The sequence below is a fragment of the Triticum urartu genome, chromosome 3A, assembly GCF_056163025.1.
Source record: "Triticum urartu cultivar PI428250 chromosome 3A, HENAU_Tu73, whole genome shotgun sequence".
Classification (NCBI taxonomy): domain Eukaryota; kingdom Viridiplantae; phylum Streptophyta; class Magnoliopsida; order Poales; family Poaceae; genus Triticum; species Triticum urartu.
The window spans coordinates 131,420,664-131,444,157 of record NC_141875.1 but is presented as its reverse complement, the minus strand read 5'-3'; positions in this window follow the sequence as shown (position 1 = coordinate 131,444,157).

Below are 23,494 nucleotides of genomic sequence, written 5' to 3'. Positions count from 1 at the left end.
TCTCCAATGCGTCCCATGGTAATGTGGGCTGCCATGCTCTTGCCTAGACTCCAGGTGGGTGCTTCGAAAGAAAATTCTATGGGTTTGGAAGTTGGCGAGAACGTCCTTCCTAGAACTTGTACTTGAATCATCCAGCGCTCCTCTTCTAGTAAGGTGGCGTTGTACGTCCCGGTGAAGCTTGGTATTCCAATGTTCAAGTACCTAGTGACTTACTTCAAGTGGCGTCCAAAAGGTGTGTCTTCATCTGGTTGTGCAAACTTGTTCTTCATCTCCGCCATCCTAAAGAGTAGAAAATGGAGAGGAGTCAAAAATAAGTAGAGAAGAGTGACCTATGGTTTATCTTAGTGGTCGTGTCCTACACTCAGCGTGTGCTCTGATACCATCTTGTAGCGACCCGACCTCAAACGGTCAAGTCTTTGTGCTTCAGTGTCATCCCTGGATCGGTAATACTGACACACACAGTACTCGAGGATTTATAACAGAGTAGCAATCACACACTTATTACTTCGAATGTCTCAAGAGAGAACTTATTACAAAAATATGGCTTAAGGCCATCTAATGCGATAACAGCGGAAGGCTTGGAAGATAAAGTGAGTCCATCAACTCCAACGACATAGCTGAGCTGCACGACAACGACCTAACGTACCTTACTCCTCGTCTGAAAAGTCTGCAACATAATACGTTGCAGCCTGAAAACGGGTCAGCACATGGAATATGCTGGCAATATAACACAGTAGAGCATAAACAGAATAATGCTATCACTACATGCATATATGGCTGGTGGAAAGCTCTATGGTTATAGTTTTTGCGTAAAGCCAATTTTTCCCTACAACAAAGGAATAGATTTTAATTTAACTATCATGGTGGTTGAACAATATTGAGAAGGTACCCCCAACTCAATCCCAAATTAAAGTAGTTAACAAGCCAACAATATTAATTAAAAGTGATGAGATACATGTGATAACCCAAGTAATAGATACTCAAGATTGTCCATAACCGGGGACACGGCTAACCATGATTAGATTGTACACTCTGCAGAGGTTTGCGCACTTTTCCCCATAAGACTCGATCGCCTCCATTGGATTTCTCGCACTACATGGTGTTTGAGAAACGGATGACCAAGACACAGTCTTTCAGAAACATTAACTCTTTACTGCGGGTAGACCATACCAAACCTACAAAACCCACTACCTGCTGATCTACCTCTTCAAGAGCTTCACGTAACTTACTCAACTATGCTAGAGCCCATAATAGCTTGTGGCTGCACACGGAAGTTTCTAGCATGAATCATCTCAGTTCCCTTTGAGCCTGGGTGGCGGTCCATAGGAAGATCACACGGGTACCCCGGGATTTCTAAAAAAATAATACAGACAACACTGGGTTCCCCAGGTGCCTCAATCCACCCAGATGTTTATTTAAGTTGCCACCTTAAGTTGAACCATTAATTAACAATCTCACATCTGTCATGGATTTCACTCAAACCCAAACCACGTCTACGAGCATAGCATAGCATAGTAATATAAGCAACACGTAGAAGTATCTCCCAAGGGTTTGATAGTAACAGGGCAATAGGTTCTACCTCAACAACTACTTCCCAACCCACAAGTTAATGACATCCTAATCATGCAATGTTTGAGGATTGGAACTAATGCATAAAAACTGGGTATGAAAAGAGTATGATCAATGCGTTACTTGCCTTGCTGACGATCCGCGAATCCTAGGGACTCGTAGTAACATGCTTTGCACTACGGGAATTCTATCGCAAACAACAATAACATACATAAGCAACAAGCAGAGATGCACAAGCAAAACTCAAATAAAAGAGTTTGACCAGAAAGTTCAACTTAAGAACTCCGGTTTGCAAAAAGAATCAAATCAAACGGAGCAACGAAACTCAAACGACAAAAGAAACAAGATCCGTTTACTAATCTGAACTAAGGTCAAATTTTACAGTACCAAAATCTTGTTCAAGTTGATTAAACAAAAAGAGGGTCTCGAGACGAAGATCTAGGTGCTTGAATCGCCTGATTCCGACTAACGAGCGAAAAGATAAACAGAAACTAAGATCGGATCAGAAATCACGATCGAGAATAATCATGGAAAAAAAATCCGATAAAAGAAAACTGACGAACAGACTAACGAACGAGCGTTCGTTAACTATAACTAACGAGCGAAAACTGTTAAAACGAACGTACGGACGAACGTCCGCTAATTAGAAGAACCGAGAAAAACCAGCAAACCGATCTAAAAAACAAACTAGGGTTTCTAAGAAAATCGAACGGTTTAAAAAAAACCGGTGGCTCGGATCCGGCGCGATACCTCGGGCGAGGGGCTCCGGCGAGGCGGCGGGGCGGCGGGCCTCGGCGGTGGCACGGGCGGCAGGCGGCGCGGGGGGCAGCTGCGGGCGACGCGGGGCGGCTGTGGGCGGCGCGGGCGGCGACGGCTGCGGCACTGGTGTGGTGGTGGGGGGCTCATCGGCGAGCTTTAAAGGGGAGGCGGCTTGCTTGGGCGAGGGGGCGACCGAGGAGGAGTCTGAGCCGGACTCTCCTCGGCGTCCGTGTCGGGCACGGCGGCGCGGGCGAGGGAGGCGGTGGCGCGGGCGGGCCAGCCTGGCTCGGCTAGGCTTCGGCCCAGTCAGGCGTGGGGAGTGTTTTTAACAATTTCGCTGATAGAAATAAAATCCTAGTAAATAAAATAAAAATCAAAAAATGACAAAACAAATTTTCACCGTCTAAATACTATATTTAGAACGAGATGAACATTTTCTTGGCCCTAAAATGCAATTTTGAAAACGTGTAATTTTTCTAATGCAAATAAAATCCAAATAAAAAAATCAAATAAATGATTTTAATATTTTTCCTCCAATATTTCAATTATTTTGGAGAAGCCATATTATCTCCTCTCTTATATTTTAATACGAAATATTTTTTGGAGAGAAAAATAATTAAAATCAAAAATCCTCGTTTCATTATTTGATAAAAATCAAAGATGAAAACTGGGAAATCCTCAACTCTCTCCGAGGGTCCTTGAGTTGCTTAGGATTTTGAGGATTTTGAAACGAAAATGCAATAAAATATGATATGCATGGATGACCTATATATAACATTCCAAATTGAAAATTTGGGATGTTACAAAAGGTGCTCTATAGGTGTCTCTGATGGTGTTTGTTGAGTTGGCATAGATCGAGATTAGCATTTGTCACTCCGATTGTCGGAGAGGTATCTCTGGGCCCTCTCGGTAATGCACATCACTATAAGCCTTGCAAGCAATGTGAATAATAAGTTAGTTGCGGGATGTTGCATTACAGAACGAGTAAAGAGACGTGCCGGTAATGAGATTGAACTAGGTGATGATACCGACGATCGAATCTCAGGCAAGTAATATACCGATGACAAAGGGAACAACGTATGTTGTTATGTAGTTTGACCAATAAAGATCTTCGTATAATATGTAGGAACCAATATGAGGATCGTGGTTCCGCTGTTGTTTATTGACCAGAGATGAGTCTCGGTCATGTCTACATAGTTCTCGAACCCGTAGGGTCCGCATGCTTAATGTTCGATGACGATCAATATTATGAGTTTATGTGATTTGATGTACCGAAGGTTGTTCGGAGTCCCGGATGTGATCACGGACATGGCGAGGAGTCTCGAAATGTTCGACACATAAAGATTGATATATTGGATGACTATATTTGGACACAAGAATAGTTTCGAGGGTCACCGGATATATATCGGAGTGCCGTAAGGGTTATCGGAACCACCGAAGAAGTAATGGGCCTTATTGGGCCTAGGGGAGAGAGAGAGAGAGAGGGGGGCAGATAAGGGCTGGCCACGCGCCCCCCATGGGCCTAGTCCGAATTGGACTAGGGGGCGGCGCCCCCTCCTTCCTTCTCTTTCCCCTCTCCTTCCTTCTTCTCCTAGTAGTACTAGGAAAGATTATGCAAACATACACACTATTTCTTTCTAGATGGTTATTCTGGTTTCTCTCAAATACCTGTGTCGGCTAGAGATCAATCAAAGACTACTTTTACATGCCCTTTTGGTACTTTTGCTTATAGACGTATGCCTTTTGGTTTATGTAATGCACCTGCTACCTTTCAAAGATGCATGATGGCTATATTCTCTGACTTCTGTGAAAAGATTTGTGAGGTTTTCATGGACGAATTTTCCATCTATGGTTCCTCTTTTGATGATTGCTTGAGCAATCTTGATCGAGTTTTGCAGAGATGTGAAGAAACTAATCTTGTCTTGAATTGGGAAAAGTGCCACTTTATGGTTAATGAAGGTATTGTCTTGGGGCACAAAGTTTCTGAAAGAGGTATTGAAGTTGATAAAGCCAAGGTTGATGTGATTGAAAAGATGCCATGTCCCAAGGACATCAAAGGTATAAGAAGTTTCCTTGGTCAAGCCGGATTTTACAGGAGGTTCATTAAGGACTTCTCAAAAATTTCTCGGCCTCTGACTAATTTATTGCAAAAAGATATACCATTTGTCTTTGTTGATGATTGTGTAGAAGCATTTGAAATACTTAAGAAAGCATTAGTCTCTGCACCTGTTGTTCAGCCACCTGATTGGAATTTACCCTTTGAAATTATGTGTGATGCTAGTGATTATGCTGTAGGTGCTGTTCTAGGGCAAAGAGTTGATAAGAAATTAAATGTCATTCATTATGCTAGTAAGACTCTAGACAATGCTCAAAGAAATTATGATACTACTGAAAAAGAGCTTTTAGCAGTTGTATTTGCTTGTGATAAGTTCAGACCTTATATTGTTGATTCTAAAGTAACTATTCACACTGATCATGCTGCTATTAAATACCTTATGGAAAAGAAAGATGCTAAACCTAGACTTATTAGATGGGTTCTCTTGCTACAAGAATTTGATTTGCATATTGTTGATAGAAAGGGAGCTGAAAACCCCGTTGCAGACAACTTGTCTAGGTTAGAGAATGTTCTTGATGACCCACTACCTATTAATGATAGCTTTCCTGATGAACAATTAAATGTTATAAGTACTTCTCGTAGTACTCCATGGTATGCTGATTTTGCTAATTATATTGTTGCTAAGTTTATAACACCTAGCTTCACATACCAACAAAAGAAAAAGTTTTTCTATGACTTGAGACATTACTTTTGGGATGACCCACATCTTTATAAAGAAGGAGTAGATGGTGTTATTAGACGTTGTGTACCTGAGCATGAACAAGAACAGATCCTACGCAAGTGTCATTCGGAGCCTTATGGAGGACACCACACTGGAGATAGAACTGCACATAAGGTACTGCAATCTGGTTTTTATTGGCCTACTCTCTTCAAGGATGCCCGTAAGTTTGTCTTGTCTTGTGATGAATGTCAAAGAATTGGTAATATTAGTAGACGTCAAGAAATGCCTATGAATTATTCTCTTGTTATTGAACCATTTGACGTTTGGGGCTTTGATTATATGGGACCTTTTCCTGCCTCTAATGGATACACACATATTTTAGTGGCTATTGATTACGTTACTAAGTGGGTAGAAGCTATTCCAACTAGTAGTGCTGATCATAACACTTCTATTAAAATGTTAAAGAAGTTATTTTTCCGAGGTTTGGAGTCCCTAGATATTTAATGACTGATGGTGGTTCACACTTTATTCATGGTGCTTTCCGTAAAATGCTTGCTAAGTATGATGTTAATAATAGAATTGCATCTCCTTATCACCCACAGTCTAGTGGTCAAGTAGAGTTGAGCAATAGAGAGCTCAAATTAATTTTGCAAAAGACTGTTAATAAGTCTAGAAAGAATTGGTCCAAGAAACTTGATGATGCATTATGGGCTTATAGAACTGCATACAAAAATCCTATGGGTATGTCTCCGTATAAAATGGTTTATGGAAAAGCATGTCACTTACCTCTCGAACTAGAACATAAGGCATATTGGGCTATTAAAGAGCTCAACTATGATTTTAAACTTGGCTGGTGAAAAGAGGTTATTTTATATTAGCTCCCTTGATGAATGGAGAACCCAAGCTTATGAAAATGCCAAGTTGTTTAAAGAAAAAGTTAAATGATGGCATGACAAAAGGATACAAAAGCATGAGTTTAATGTAGGTGATTATGTATTGCTATACAACTCTCGTTTAAGATTTTTTTGCAGGAAAACTTCTCTCTAAATGGGAAGGCCCCTATGTTATCGAAGAGGTCTATCGTTCCGGTGCCATAGAAATCAACAACTTCGAGGGCACAAATCCGAAGGTGGTAAACAGTCAAAGAATCAAACATTATATCTCAGGTAATCCCATAAATGTTGAAACCAATATTATTGAAACCGTAAGCCCGGAGGAATACATAAGGGACACCTTCCAGACCGTTTCAGACTTTGAAAAGGAATAGGTATGTGGTACGGTAAGTAAACTGACTCCAAAACAATCTTTAAGGCAACATTTCTCCGTTTTGGAATATTTAGAAAAATAGAAAAATAAGTAGCAGTCCGGGAAGGACACGAAGGCCCCACGAGGGTGGTGGGCGCGCCCCCTACCTCGTGAGCACCTCGTCTGCCTTCCGGACTCCGTTTTCTTGCACGATACGTATTTTGGTCGGTAAAAATTCATTATATAACCTCCCGAAGGTTTTGACTCCCGTATCACGCAAATCTCCTCTGTTCTTGTTTCGAGCTATTTTCTGTCAGGGTTTTCCAGGCTAGGCATCATGTCGTCTCCCTCCTCCAACAATGGTGACAATGATGCTTGGTTAATGAAGATAGATCTGAAGAGGGAAGAACCCACGAGGGTCAACAAGGATGAAAGGATCAAGAAGGCCACGGAGGATCAAGCTCTGGCAGCAAAAGACATCCTTCAACTTGATCATAACCTTCTTAGCCCAACTGAGATCGAAGCTTTCAAGATGATTGAGTTAGCTCGTATACAAAATAAGTATCTCACACAAGAAAATATTTTGTTGAAGGAGCATATTGTCGCACTCAAGGGCATTATTCGCAAGCTGGAGGACCTCTTACGCTCGATGTGCGATTATCCGTCACCTCCACCTTCTTCATCGACAAAGGAGATATAATCACATGGGTATGGGCACTCCCCTTGGCAACTGCCAAGCTTGGGGGAGGTGCCCCAGTATCGTATCTCAATCACAACTCCTATCTTTACCGTTTTCTTAGTTCGATCCTAATAGTAGTATCTTGATCTTGTAGAATAAAGTTTATGGCATGATCTAGTTTTGAGTTTTGCTTTATGATCTGTCTTTGTAATCAAGTCCGTGAGCTATATATAATAAATATTAGTGTTGAGTCAAGGGCTTGATTATTTTGCCATGATCTTGGGTGAATAAAAGAAAAGAGAAAAGAATAAAAATAAACAAAAAGCTCATATTGATCTTATTGAGAGTAATGACTTCACATAGAAAGAGTATGATGATTAAAAGTTGTTGGGAGTTGGCAGACATAGCTTTGGTCATTGTTGCAATTAATAGGAAGTAATAAGGAAAGAGAGGTTTTCACATATAGATATATTATCATTGACATCTTTTATGATTGGGAGCACCCATTAAAATATGACATGCTAAAGAGTTGATGTTGGACAAGGAAGACAACATAATGAGTTATGTCTTTCTTATATCTGAGATAAAGTATGTTGTCATGGATCCTCTAACTTGTTGAGCTTGCCTTTCCCCCTCATGCTAGCCAAATTCTCAGCACCAAGTAGAAATACTACTTGTGCTTCCAAATACCCTTAAACCAGTTTTGCCATGAGAGTCCACTATATCTACCTATGGATTGAGTAAGATCCTTCAAGTAACTTGTCATCGGTGCAAAGTAATAAAAATTGCTCTAAATATGTATGATTGATTGGTGTGGGAGAAATAAGCTTTATACGATCTTGTGATGTGAAATTAATAAAAGCGACGGACTGCATAATAAAGGTTCATATCACAAGGGGCAATATAAAGTGACGTTCTTTCGCATTGAGATTTTGTGCATCCAACCATAAAAGCGCATGGCAACCTCTGCTTCCCTCTGCGAAGGGCCTATCTTTTATTATTATCTTCTACCTTATGCAAGAGTCATGGTGATCTTCACCTTTCCTTTTTCATTTTATCCTTTGGCAAGCTCAGCATGTTGGAAAGAACATGATATATATATATATCTAATTGGATATAGGGGAGCATGAATTATTATTGTTGACATTACCCTTGAGGTAAAAGGTTGTGGGGCAAAACTATAAGCCCCTATCTTTCTCTGTGTCCGATTAAAACTCTGAAACCACAAGTATTGCGTGAGTGTTAGCAATTATGAAGGACTAGATGATAGTTGAGTATGTGGACTTGCTTTTTAGCTCTGACATAGACTCTTTCCGATGTTATGATAAATTGCAATTGCTTCAATGACTGAGATTATAGTTTGTCGGAGCCCAATAAGGTTTATGATTTGTACTTTTGCATTGTGAATAGATCATCACTTGAACATAAGTAATCATATGACAAAATCTATATATGTTGCTGTTATGAGAATAATCATGATGCCTTCATGTCCATATTTTATTTTTATCGACACCTCTACCTCTAAACATGAGGACATATTTATTGTTATCGGCTTTTCGCTTGAGGACAAGCGAGGTCTAAGCTTGGGGGAGTTGATACGTCCATTTTGCATCATGCTTTTATATCGATATTTATTGCATTATGGACTGTTATTTCACTTTATGTCACAATACTTATGGCTATTCTCTCTTATTTTACAAGGTTTACATAAGGAGGGAGAATGTCGGCAGCTGGAATTCTGGGCTGGAAAAGGAGCAAATATTAGAGACCTATTCTGTGCAACTCCAAAAGTCCTGAAACTCCATGGAACATCTTAAAATAAATAAAGAAAAATCCTCGCCAAAGATGAAGGCCAGGGGGCCCACACCCTGCTCACGAGGGTGGGGGGCATGCCCCCCCTCCTAGGGCGTGCCCCCTACCTCGTGGGCCCCCTAGTGGGTCTCGGACGTCCATCTTCTGCTATATGAAGTCTTTCGATGAGAAAAAAATCAGAAGGAACTTTTCGGGACGAGACTCTGCCGCCACGAGGCGGAACCTTGGCAGAACCAATCTAGAGCTCCGGTAGAGCTGTTCTGTCGGGGATACTTCCCTCCGGGAGGGGGAAATCATCACCATCGTCATCACCAATGCTCCTCTCATCGGGAGAGGGCAATCTCCATCAACATCTTCACCAGCACCATCTCATCTCCAAACCCTAGTTCATCTCTTGTATCCAATTCTTGTCTCAAAGTCCGGGATTGGTGCTAGTAGGTTGCTAGTAGTGTTGATTACTCCTTGTAGTTGATGCTAGTTGGTTTATTTGGTGGAAGATCATATGTTCAGATCCTATATGCATATTATTACCCCTCTGATTATGAAAATGAATATGCTTTGTGAGTAATTACGTTTGTTCCTGAGGACAAGGGAGAAGTCTTGCTATTAGTAGTCATGTGAATTTGGTATTCGTTTGATATTTTGATAAGATGTATGTTGTCTAGCCTCTAGTGGTGTTATGTGAACGTCGACTACATAACACTTCACCATTATGGGCCTAGAGGAAGGCATTGGGAAGTAATAAATAGATGATGGGTTGCTAGAGTGACAGAAGCATAAACCCTAGTTTATGCGTTGCTTCGTAAGGGGCTGATTTGGATCCATATGTTTCATGCTATGGTTAGGTTTACCTTAATACTTTTGCTGTAGTTGTGGATGCTTGCAATAGAGGTTAATAATAAGTGGGATGCTTGTTCAAGTAAGAACAACACCCAAGCACCGGTCCACCCACATATCAAATTATCAAAGTATCGAACGTGAATCATATGAACGTGATGAAAACTAGCTTGACGATATTCCCATGTGTCCTCGGGAGCGCTTTTCCTTATATAAGAGTTTGTTTCGGCTTGTCCTTTGCTACAAAAAGGATTGGGCCACCTTGCTGCACTTTATTTACTTTCGTTACTTGTTGCTCGTTACAATTTACCTTATCACAAAACTATCTGTTACCACTTATTTCAGTACTTGCAGAGAATACCTTGCTGAAAACCGCTTATCATTTCCTTCTGCTCCTTGTTGGGTTCGACACTCTTACTTATCAAAAGGACTACGATAGATCCCCTATACTTGTGGCTCATCAATACTTGAATAAGAATTTTGCAATGAAAGACCTCGGTGAAGCTGCTTATATATTGGGCATCAAGATCTATTGAGATAGATCACGACGCTTAATTGGACTTTCCCAAAGGACATACCTTGATAAAGTTTTGAAAATTTTCAAAATGGATCAAGCAAAGAAAGGGTTCTTGCCTGTGTTACAAGGTGTGAAGTTGAGTCCGACTCAATGCCCGACCACTGTAGAAGATAGAGGGAAAATGAAGGTCATTCCCTATGCTTCAGCCATAGGTTCTATCATGTATGCAATGCTGTATACCAGACCTAATGTGTGCCTTGCTATAAGTTTAGCAAGGAGGTACCAAAGTAATCCAGGAGTGGATCACTAGACAGCGGTCAAGAATATCATGAAATACCCGAAAAGGACTAAGGATATGTTTCTAGTTTATGGAGGTGACAAAGAGCTCATCGTAAATGGTTACGTCGATGCAAGCTTTGACACAGATCCGACGACTCTAAGTCACAAACTGGATACGTATTTTTATTGAATGGTGGAGCTGTCACTTGGTGCAGTTCTAAGCAAAGCGTCGTGGCGGGATGTACGTGTGAAGCGGAATACATAGCTGCTTTGGAAGCAACAAATGAAGGAGTCTGGATGAAGGAGTTCATACCCGATCTAGGTGTCATACCTAGTGCATCGGGTCCAATTAAAATCTTTTGTGACAATACTGGTGCAATTGCCTTGGCAAAGGAATCCACATTTCACAAGAGAACCAAGCACATCAAGAGACGCTTCAATTCCATCCGTGATCAAGTCAAGGAGGGAGACATAGAGATTTGCAAGATATATACGGATCTGAATGTTGCAGACCCGTTGACTAAGCCTCTCTCACGAGCAAAACATGATCAGCACCAAGACTCCATGGGTGTTAGAATCATTACAATGTAATTTAGATTATTGACTCTAGTGCAAGTGGGAGACTGAAGGACATATGCCCTAGAGGCAATAATAAAATTATTATTTATATTTCCTTATATCATGATACATGTTCATTATTCATGTTAGAATTGTATTAACCGGAAACTTAGTACATGTGTGAATACATAGACAAACAGAGTGTCACCAGTATGCCTCTACTTGACTAGCTTGTTAATCAAAGATGGTTAAGTTTCCTAGCCATAGACATGAGTTGTCATTTGATGAACGGGATCATATCGTTAGAGAATGATGTGATTGACTTGACCCATCCGTTAGCTTAGCACTATGATCGTTTAGTTTATTGCTATTCTTTCTTCATAACTTATACATGTTCATATGACTATGAGATTATGCAACTCCCGAATACCGGAGGAACACCTAGTGTGCTATCAAACATCACAACGTAACTGGGTGATTATAAAGGTGCTCTACAGGTGTCTCCGATGGTGTTTGTTGAGTTGGCATAGATCGAGATTAGGATTTGTCACTCCGATTGTCGGAGAGGTATCTCTGAGCCCTCTTGGTAATGCACATCACTATAAGCCTTGCAAGAAATGTGACTAATAAGTTAGTTGCGGGATGTTGCATTATGAAATGAATAAAGAGACTTGCCGGTAACGAGATTGAACTAGGTATGATGATACTGACGATCGAATCTCGGGCAAGTAACATACCGATGACAAAGGGAACAACATATATTGTTATGCGGTTTGACCGATAAAGATCTTCATAGAATATGGAGGAACCAATATGAGCATCCAGGTTCCGCTGTTGGTTATTGACCGGAGATGAGTCTCGGTCATGTCTACATAGTTCTCGAACCCGTAGGGTCCGCACGCTTAACGATCGATGACGATCGGTATTATGAGTTTATGTGATTTGATGTACCCAAGGTTGTTCGGACTCTCGGATTTGATCACTGACATGATGAGGAGTCTCGAAATGGTCGAGACATAAAGATTGATATATTGGATTACTATATTCGGACACCAGAATAGTTCCGAGGGTCACCTGATATATATCGGAGTGTCGGAAGGGTTATCAGAACCACCAGAGAAGTAATGGGCCTTATTGGGCCTAGGGGAGAGAGAGGGGCAGCCAAGGGTTGGCTACGCGCCCCCATGGGCCTAGTCCGAATTGGACTAGGGGGACGGGCTGCGCCCCCTCCTTCCTTCTCTTTCCCCTCTCCTTCCTTCTTCTCCTAGTAGTAGTAGGAAAGGGGGGATCCAACTCCTACTTGGAGTAGGATTGACCCCTTGGGCGCGCCTTATGAGGGTCGGCCGGCCTCCCCCTTGCTCCTTTATATACGGGGGCAGGGGACACCCTAGAACACACAAGTTGATCTTTAGCCGTGTGCGGTGCCCGCCTCCACAGTTTTCCACCTCGGTCATATTGTCGTAGTGCTTAGGCGAAGACCTGCATCGGTAACTTCATCATCACCGTCAACACGCCGTCGTGCTGACGGCACTCACCCTCAGCCTCAGCTGGATCAAGAGTACGAGGGACGTCACCGAGCTGAATGTGTGCTGATCGTGGAGGTGTCGTGCATTCGGTACTTGATCAGTTGGATCGTGAAGACGTTCGACTACATCAACCGCGTTACTAAACGCTTCCGCTTTCGGTCTACGAGAGTACGTAGACAGACTCTCCCCTCTCGTTGCTATGCATATCCTAGATAGATCTTGCGTGATCGTAGGATTTTTTGAAATACTGCGTTCCCCAACACCTTATGGGCCTAGTGGTGGAAGAGAGGAGGCAGGCCAAGAGGTGGCGCGCCCCAGCCCAAGCCGAATTGGACTAGGGCTAGGGGGGCGGCCCCCTTTCCTTCTCTTCCTCCTCTCCTTCCTTCTTCTCCTACTTGGACTAGGAAAGGGGGAATCCTACTCCTACTAGGAATAGGAATCCTCCCCTTGGGCGCGCCCCTTGAGGCTGGCCCTCCCCCTCCTCCTCCCCTCCTTTATATACAGGGAGGGGGGCACCCCATAGACACACAAGTTGATCTTTTAGCCGTGTGCGGTGCCCCCTCCACAGTTACACACATCGGTCATATCGTTGTAGTGCTTAGGCGAAGCCCTGCGTCGGTAACTTCATCATCACTGTCACCACGTCGTCGTGCTGACAGAACTCTCCCTCAACCTCAACTGGATCTAGAGTTCAAGGGATGTCATCGAGCTGAACCTATGCTAATCACGGAGGTGCCGTGCGTTCGGTTCTTGGATCGGTTGGATCGCGAAGACATTCGACTAGATCAACTGCATTACTAAACGCTTCCGCTTTCAGTCTATGAGGGTACGTAGACACACTCTCCCCTCTTGTTACTATGCATATCCTAGATAGATCTTGCGTGATCGTAGGTAAATTTTTTGAAATACTGCGTTCCCCAATAGTGGCATCCAAGCCAGGTCTATGCGTAGATGTTATATGCAGGAGTAGAACACAAAGAGTTGTGGGCGATAATAGTCATACTGCTTACCAGCATGTCATACTTTGATTCGGCGGTATTGTTGGATGAAGCGGCCCAGACCTACATGACCACGTTCATGAGACTGGTTCTACCGATGTGCTTCGCACACATGTGGCTAGTGGGTGTCTATTTCTCCAACTTTAGTTTAATCGAGTGTGACTACGCCTGGTCCTTGTTGAATGTTAAAACAACACACTTGACGAAAAATCGTTGTGGTTTTTGATGTGTGGGTAAGAACGGTTCTTGCTAAGCCCGCAACAGCCACGTAAAACTTGCAACAACAAAGTAGAGGACGTCTAACTTGTTTTTGTAGGGCATGTTGTGATGTGATATGGTCAAGGCATGATTATATAAATTGCTGTATGATATGATCATGTTTTGTAACAAAGTTATTGGCAACTGGCAGGAGCCATATGGTTGTCACTTTATTATATGAAATGCAATCGCCATGTAATTGCTTTACTTTATCACTATGCAGTAGCGATAGTCGTGGAAGCAATAGTTGGCGACACAACAACGATGCTACGATGGAGATCAAGGTGTCAAGCCGGTGACGATGGTGATCATGATGATGCTTTGGAGATGGAGATCAAAGGCACAAGATGATGATGGCCATATCATATCACTTATATTGATTGCATGTGATGTTTATCTTTTATGCATCTTATTTTTCTTAGTACAGCGGTAGCATTATAAGATGATCTCTCACTAAATTTCAAGGTATAAGTGTTCTCCCTGAGTGTGCACCATTGCTACAGTTCGTCGTGCCGAGACACCACGTGATGATCGGGTGTGATAAGCTCTATGTTCACATACAATGGGTGCAAGCCAGCTTTGCACAAGCAGAATACTCAGGTTAAACTTGACGAGCCTAGCATATGCAGATATGGCCTTGGAACACTGAGACCGAAAGGTCGAGCGTCAATCATATAGTAGATATGATCAACATAGTGCTGTTCACCATTGAAAACTACTCCATCTCACGTGATGATCAGACATGGTTTAGTTGATATGGATCACGTGATCACTTAGATGATTAGAGTGATGTCTATCTAAGTGGGAGTTCTCAAGTAATATGATTAACTGAACTTAAATTTATCATGAACTTACTCCAGATAGTATTGGCATATCTATGATGTAGATCAATTGCTCGTGTATAGCTTCCTCGTTTATTTTTGATATGTTCATAGAGAAAAATAAGTTGAAAGATGATAGTAGCAATGATCCGGACTGGATCCATGATCTGAGGATTGTCCTCATTGCTGCATAGAAGAATTATGTCCTTGATGCACCGCTAGGTGAATGACCTATTGCAACAGCACATGCAGACATTATGAACGTTTGGCAAGCTCGGTATGATGACTACTTGATAGTTTAGTGCACCATGCTTTACGTCTTAGAACCGGGACTTCAAAAATGTTGTGAATGACATGGAGCATATGAGATGTTCCAAGAGTTGAAATTGGTATTTCAGACTCATGCCCATGTTAAGAGGTGTGAGACCTCTGACAAAGTACTTTGCCTACAAGATGGAGGAGAATAGCTCAGCTTGTGATCATGTGCTTAGAATGTCTGAGTACTACAATCACCTGAATCAAGTGGGAGTTAATCTTCCAGATAAGATAGTAATCGACAGAGTTCTCTAGTCACTATCACCAAGCTACTAGAACTTCATGATAAACTATAATATGCAAGGGATAACGGAAATGATTCCCAAGCTCTTCATGATGCTGAAATCGGCAAAGGTAGAAATCAAGAAAAGCATCAAGTGTTGATGGTTGACAAGACCACTAGTTTCAAGTAAAAGGGCAAGGGAAAGAAAGGGAACTTCAAGAAGAATGGCAAGCAAGTTACCACTCCCATGAAGAAGCCCAAAGCTAGACCCAAGCCTGAAACTGAGTGCTTCTAACTGGAAAGGAAATGATCACTGGAAGTGGAACTATCCTAGATACTTGGCGGATAAGAAGGATGGCAAAGTGAACAAAGGTATATTTGATATACATGTTATTGATGTGTATTTTACTTGTGTTTATAGCAACCCCTCGGTATATGATACTGGTTCAGTTGCTAAGAGTAGTAACTCGAAACATGAGTTGCAAAATAAACAGAGACTAGTTAAGGGCGAGGTGACGATGTATGTTGGAAATGATTCCAATGATGATAAGATCACCATTGCACACTCCCTTTACCTTTGGGATTAGTATTGAACCTAAAATAAATGTTATTTGGTGTTTGCATTGAGCATGAATATGATTGGATCATGTTTATTGCAATACGGTTATTCATTTAAGTCAAAGAATAATTGTTGTTCTATTTACATGAATAAAACCTTCTATGGTCATACACTCAAAATAAATGGTTTATTTAATCTCGATCATGTTGATACACATATTCATAATATTGAAGCCAAAAGATGCAAGGTTAATAATGATAGTGCAACTTATTTGTGGCACTGCCGTTTAAGGTCATATTGGTGTAAAGCGCATGAAGAAACTCCATGCTGGTGGGCTTTTGGAATCACATGATGCTTGCGAACCATGCCTCATGGGCAAGATGACTAAGATTCCGTTCTCCGGAACAATGGAGAGAGCCACTAACTTATTGTAAATAATACATACCGATGTATGCGGTCCGATGAGTGTTGAGGCTCGCAGCAGGTATCGTTATTTTCTGACCTTCACAGATGATTCGAGAAGATATGAGTATATCTACTTAATGAAACACAAGTCTAAAACATTTGAAAAGTTCAAAGAATTTCAGAGTGAAGTGGAGAATCATCATAACATGATCGTGGAGACGAAATATTTGAGTTACGAGTTTGGCCTTCAGTTGAAACAATGTCGAATAGTTTCACAATTCACACCACTGGAACACCACAGCGTAATGGTGTGTCCGAACGTCGTAACCGTACTTTATTAGATAGGGTGCGATCTATGATGTCTCTTACCGATTTACCACTATTGTTTTGGGGTTATGCATTAGAGACAGCCGCATTCATGTTAAATAGGGCGCCATCTAAAAATTCGTTGAGATGACACCGTATGAACTGTGGTTTAGCAAGAAACCTAAGTTGCCGTTTCTTAAAGTTTGGGGTTGCAATGGTTATGTGAAAAAGTTTTAGCCTGATAAGCTCAAACCCAAATCGGAAAAGTGCGTCTTCATAGGATACCCAAAAGAAACTGTTGGGTACACCTATCACAGATCCGAAGGCAAGATCTTTGTTGAAGAGTGGATCCTTTCTAGAGAAGGAGTGTATCTCGAAAGAAGTGAGTGGGAGGAAAGTAGAACTTGATGAGGTAATTGTACCTTCTCCCGAATTGGAAAGTAGTTCATCACAGAAATAAGTTCCAGTGATGCCTACACCAATTAGTGAGGAAGTTAATGATGATGATCATGAAACTTCAGATCAAGTTACTACCGAACCTCGTAGGTCAACAAGAGTACGTTCCGCACCAGAGTGGTACAGTAATCCTATTCTGGAAGTCATGTTACTAGACCATGACGAACCTACGAACTATGAGGAAGCGATGATGAGCCCAGATTCCACAAAATGGCTTGAGGCCATGAAATCTGATATGGGATCCATGTATGAGAACAAAGTATGGTCTTTGGTTGACTTGCCCGATGATCGTCAAGCCATAGAGAATAAATGGATCTTCAAGAAGAAGACTGACATTGACGGTAAAGTTACTATCTACAAAGCTCGACTTGTTGCGAAAGGTTTTCGACAAGTTCAAGGAGTTGACTACGATGAGACCTTCTCACCCGTAGCGATTCTTAAGTCCGTCCAAATCATGTTAGCAATTACCGCATTTTATGATTATGAAATTTGGCAAATGGATGTGAAAACTTCATTCCTTAATGGATATCTTAAAGGAGAGTTGTATATGATGCAACCAAAAGGTTTTGTCGATCCAAAAGGTGCTAAAAAGTGTGCAAGCTCTAGCGATCCATTTATGGACTGGTGCAAGCATCTCAGAGTTGGAATATACACTTTGATAGTGTGATCAAGGCATATAGTTTTATACAAATTTTTGGAGAAGCCTGTATTTACCAGAAAGTGAGTGGGAGCTTTGTAGCATTTCTGATATTATATGTGGATGACATATTGTTGATCAGAAAAGATACTGAATTTCTGGATAGCATAAAAGGATACTTGAATAAGAATTTTTCAATGAAAGACCTAGGTGAAGCTGCTTACATATTGGGCATCAAGATCTATAGAGATAGATCGAGATGCTTGATAAATTTTTCAATGACTACATACCTTGACAAGTTTTTGAAGTAGTTCAAAATGCAACAGTCAAAGAAGGAGTTATTGCCTGTGTTGCAAGGTGTGAAGTTGAGTAAAGAATCAAAACCCGACCATGGCAGAAAATAGAAAGAGAATGAAAAGTCATTCCCTATGCCGCAGTCATAGGTTCTATAAAGTATGCTATGCTATGTACCCGACCTATTGTATACAATAGTGATCTAGGAGTATATCACTGGACAACGGTCAAAATTATCCTTAGAGGACTAAGGAAATATTTCTTGGTTATGGAGGTGATAAAATAGTTCGTCGTAAAGAGTTACGTTGATGCAAGCTTTTGACACCGATATAGATGACTCTAAGTCTCGATCTAGATACATATTGAAAGTGGGAGCAATTAGCTAGAGTAGGTCTGTGCAGAGTATTGTAGACATAGAAATTTGCAAAATACATACGGATCTGAATGTTGCAGACCCGTAGACTAAACTTCTCTCACAAGCAAAACATGATCACTCTTTGGGTGCTAATCACATAGCGATGTGAACTAGATTATTGACTCTAGTAAACCCTTTGGGTATTAGTCACATGAAGATGTGAACTAACCACATAAAGATGTGAACTATTGGTGTGACATCACATGACGATGTGAACTAGATTATTGACTCTAGTGCAAGTGGGAGACTGAAGGAAATATGCCCTAGAGGCAATAATAAAGTTGTTATTTATATTTCCTTATATCATGATAAATGTTTATTATTCATGCTAGAATTGTATTAACCGGAAACTTAGTACATGTGTGAATACATAAACAAACAGAGTGTCCCTAGTATGCCTTTACTTGACTAGCTCATTAATCAAAGATGGTTAAGTTTCCTAGCCATGGACATGTCACTACTGCAGGATGCTGCTAACGCGACACTACAATCAGAGACGCTTCAATAAACTGTGTGCGATGCAATAATCGCAAACGGTGTTGTATGAAAACCGCCAGAAATGATGCAAAATGTTTGCGATGAATGATACATCAAACACGGTTGCGATGAGGGGCATACAGTTGATCTGTACGAACTGTTTGCGATGAGACAGAACAACAGAAACGGGCAGCCAGATCAAGGTGTGCGCGATATACGGCATACAGTGCACTCTGATGAACCGTTTGCGATGAGTGAGGTGAACACAAACGATTCGGTGTAACAAGATGTGTGTGATACCCGGTGATAACCCACAAGTATAGGGGATCCCAATAGTTTTCGAGGGTAGAGTATTCAACCCAAATTTATTGATTCGACACAAGGGGAGCCAAAGAATATTCTCAAGTATTAGCAGCTGAGTTGTCAATTCAACCACACATGGAAACATAATATCTGCAGAGTATTTAGTAGCAAAGTAATATAATAGTAGTGCTAATGGTAGCAAAAGGTAATGATAGTAAAAGTAATCTTTTTGGTATTTTGTAGTGGTAATATCAATAGCAACGGAAAAGTAAATAAGCGAAGAACAATATATGGAAAGCTCGTAGGCAATGGATCAGTGATGGAGAATTATGCCGGATGCGGTTCATCATGTAACAGTCATAACCTAGGGTGACATAGAACTAGCTCCAATTCATCGATGTAATGTAGGCATGTATTCCAAATATAGTCATACGTGCTTATGGAAAAGAACTTGCATGACATCTTTTGTCCTACCCTCCCGTGGCAGCGGGCTCCTAGCGGAAACTAAGGGATGTTAAGGCCTCCTTTTAATAGAGTACCGGTCCAAAGCATTAACACATAGTAAATACATGAACTCCTCAAACTACAGTCATCACCGTAAGTATCCGGATTATTGTCACTTCGGGGTTAATGGATCATAACACATAATAGGTGACTATAGACTTGCAAGATAGGATCAAGAACTCTCATATATTGATGAAAACATAATAGGTTCAGATCTGAAATCATGGCACTCGGGCCCTAGTGACATGCATTAAGCATAGCAAAGTCATAGCAACATCAATCTCAGAACATAGTGGATATGTAACACCCTCGATGCGACTATATCTCCCACGTGTCGAGGCACGACTCAGAGGCATAATCGCATTGAAGGCATATGTCGCAAGTTAGGCAATCTTCACAACATCCCATGTAATATAAATCATAAAGGGGAGATCACATAGTTGGCTTACACTCGCCACATCAATCAAGTACATAAATAACATTACATCATCCAAACACTCATGGCCCGACTACGGCGCCAAAATAAAAGATAACCCAACATGCGACACGATCCCGTTCACCCCCAACTGGGCACCACTACTGATCATCAGGAAAAGAAACATAGTAACGTTGAGAGTCCTCGTCGAACTCCCACTTGAGCTCAAGCGCGTCACCTGGAGCGGAATCATCAGGCCCTGCATCTGGTGTAATAGTAATCTGTGAGCCACAGGGACTCAGCAATCTCGCACCCTCGCGATCAAGACTATTTAAGCTTATAGGTAAGGCAAGGTAAACATGTGGAGCTGCAGCAAGCGACTAGCAAATATGGTGGCTAACTTATTCGCAAAAGAGAGCGAGAAGAGGAGGCAAAGCGCGAGCGAGAAAGTAGAGAACCACCTGCGCAAACATTACTCCAACACCGTGTCCGCTTCCCGGACTCCGCCGAGAAGAGGTCATCACGGTAACACACTCAGTTGATTCATTTTAATTAAGTTAAGGTTCAAGTTATCTACAACCAGACATTAACAAATTCCCATCTGCCCATAACCGCGGGCACGGCTTTCGAAAGTTAAAATCCCTGCAGGGGAGTCCCAACTTAGCCCATGACAAGCTCTCACGGTCAACGAAGGAATAGACCTCCTCCCAAGACGTTCCGATCAGACTCGGTATCTCGGTTCTTCAAGACATTTCGACAGGTTAAAACAAGACCAACAACACCGCCCGAATGTGCCGACAAATCCCGATAGGAGCTGCACATATCTCTTTCTCAAGGCACACTCAGATTGTCCTAGGTATGGGTAGGCCAGCCCAGAGTTGCCCCTGGTGGCCACCGGCAGCTGACAGGTGGACCAACACTCAGAGGAGCACTAGCCCGGGGGGGTTTAAAATAAGATGACCCTTGGGCTTCGGAAACCCAAGGGAAAAGAGGATAGGTGGCAAATGGTAAAACCAATGTTGGGCATTGCTAGAAAAGCTTTACTCAAGGCGAAATATCAAGGGGTTCCCATTATAACCCAACCGCGTAAGGAACGCAAAAAATCCGGGAACATAACACCGATATGACGGAAAACTAGGGCGGCAAGAGTGGAACAAAACACTAGGCGATAGGCCAAGCCTTCCAACCTTTACCAAGTATATAGATGCATTAAGATAACAAGATAATATAATGATATCCCAACAAGTAAATAAAGGTTCCAACAAGGAACGGCCTCCAATCTTCACCTGCAACTAGCAACGCTACAAGAGGGGCTGAGCAAAGCGGTAACATAGCCAATCAACGGTTTGCTAGGTCATGGTGGGTTAGAGGTTTGACATGGCAATTTGGGAGGCTTGAAAACAAATGGTAGGCATCGTAGCATTGGCATAGCAAAAGAGCGAGCAAACTAGCATAGCAAAGATAGTAGTGATTTCGAGGGTATGATCATCTTGCCTGCACAGTTGTCAGAGTTGACTGGATCCTCGAAAGCAAACTCAATGGGCTCCTCGTTAGCGAACTCGTCTCCCGGGTCTACCCAAACAAGACAAACAAGCAACAAGGACACAATCAACCACGTGCAAGATCTCAAACAATATGATGCAATGATGATATGCTATGCGGGATGCGATGCGGGATGCATAAGCAAGATTTGACAAGGAAAGCATGAACCTGGCCTCAACTTGGAGATCCAAGTGTGCCACTAGAAAGATGAGATGAAATCGCTTGAAAACGATATAAATAACGCCGGAATCGGAGTTACGGTTTGGAAATGGCAAGCGATTCAAATATGGCACCGGTCTGCGATTTACAGCACGTAGCCATCTAAATGCAATGAGATGAACATGCTACAGCACCCAAACATGACAAAAAAATACATGGCAGGGATGCATTCAAGATGCTTAACAAAAGTATAGCACTGAGCTACGGCTAATTCATCCATTAACAGGTTCAAACAAGCATGGCAAAAATGCATATGGCAAACAGATCTCAGACTTAGTGAAATTAACACTTGTCTGGAATTTCAGATCAGGTAGCACTCTTCGGAGCAACAAAACTACATGCTACAGGACCTGAACATGGAAAAGTAAAGCATGGCATGGAGCTACTCAAAGAGCTTAACAAAAGTCCCTTAGTGACCTTGAGCCAAAAGGGATCAGAAAATACAATTGCAAGCATGTGAACATGGCAAAAACATAATCAGATCACAGACTTAGTGAAAACTGGCACAAGCTGAAATATATCTCAAGTAGGCATGTTTACGAGCTCGATGCACTCACTACGGAGTAGGTCATGATAAGCTAAGCATACATCCATCAAGAATACACAAAATTCAAGCTAGACATGGCAAGAACAATAGCATAGCATGCACGGATCAACTACAACATCATCGGCAAAATTGCAAACAAGTTGACAATCTGCCCAGATTCACAAAGTAGCAAAAGTGGAGCTCGATTGACTCAAGCTAGGGTGCTCCATAATTGCAAACAAAGACATGGATGGATAGAGCACTACAAGATTAATAAAACATCCTTAATGATCATCCTCAAAAGAGGCACGGATCACTAGGAAACAACATGAACATATGGCCATATGAGATAAACAGATCAAGGACTTTGTGGAAATGCTAAGTCCCTGAAATCAGAATTACTAAGTGCACCACTTTGCGAGCTTGTGCTAGTCACCACACTCATCACAAATATACATGGGTTGCACCTCTGGAAAGATGGCAAAACCCTTAACAAAACATATGTAGAGCATCAGGGCATAACATGCACACATTAATCATGGCAAAAATGACAAAAAGCTAAATGGAGCAGCAGATCTGACAATTAACTCAAGTAGCCCTCTTCTAACAGCATTTCGGGCATCAAGATGAACTCAAATGAAAATGATGCAATGGAATGAAGTGATGTACTCTCTGAGATGAACATTTTGATATGATATATGCCCAAATCGGAGTTACGGATGCAAAGTTACGAGGCTATGAACATTGCAAAAAAATAACTAGGACGGGCAAAAAGTCAACCGGCTAGGGTTTTCCAGATCTGGATCGGGCGACACGGAAAACGAGGATGGCCGGGGCACTGTTCACCGGCGCCGGAATCGGTGGAGCTTGCCGGCGCGTCTTGGGAGAAGGAGGAGGCCGGAGCCGGGGAGGTCGGCGGCAGAGCTCGGCTCCCGAGGGCGGCGAGGGGCGTGGGCCTGGGGCGGCGATGGTGTGGCGGCGGAGAGGATCGGCGGCGGGGCGGCGCGGCTGGGCGGCGAGGCGGCGCGGTGGCGGCAGAGAGGATCGGCGGCGAAGCGCGCGGGCCGTGCGGGGGCCCGACTCGGGCTCGCCCGGGCCGGCGGCGGGACAGGCGGCGGGGCACCATGTGGCACACGGCGGTTGGCGGCGGTGGGATCCGGACATTGTCCGGCTCCGTCCGGACACGTCCGGCGGCGGTGGAGACGGATTTTTTTTAGGGTTTCGGGGAGGGGGATCCGAGATTTTCAAGGAGGACCTATTTAT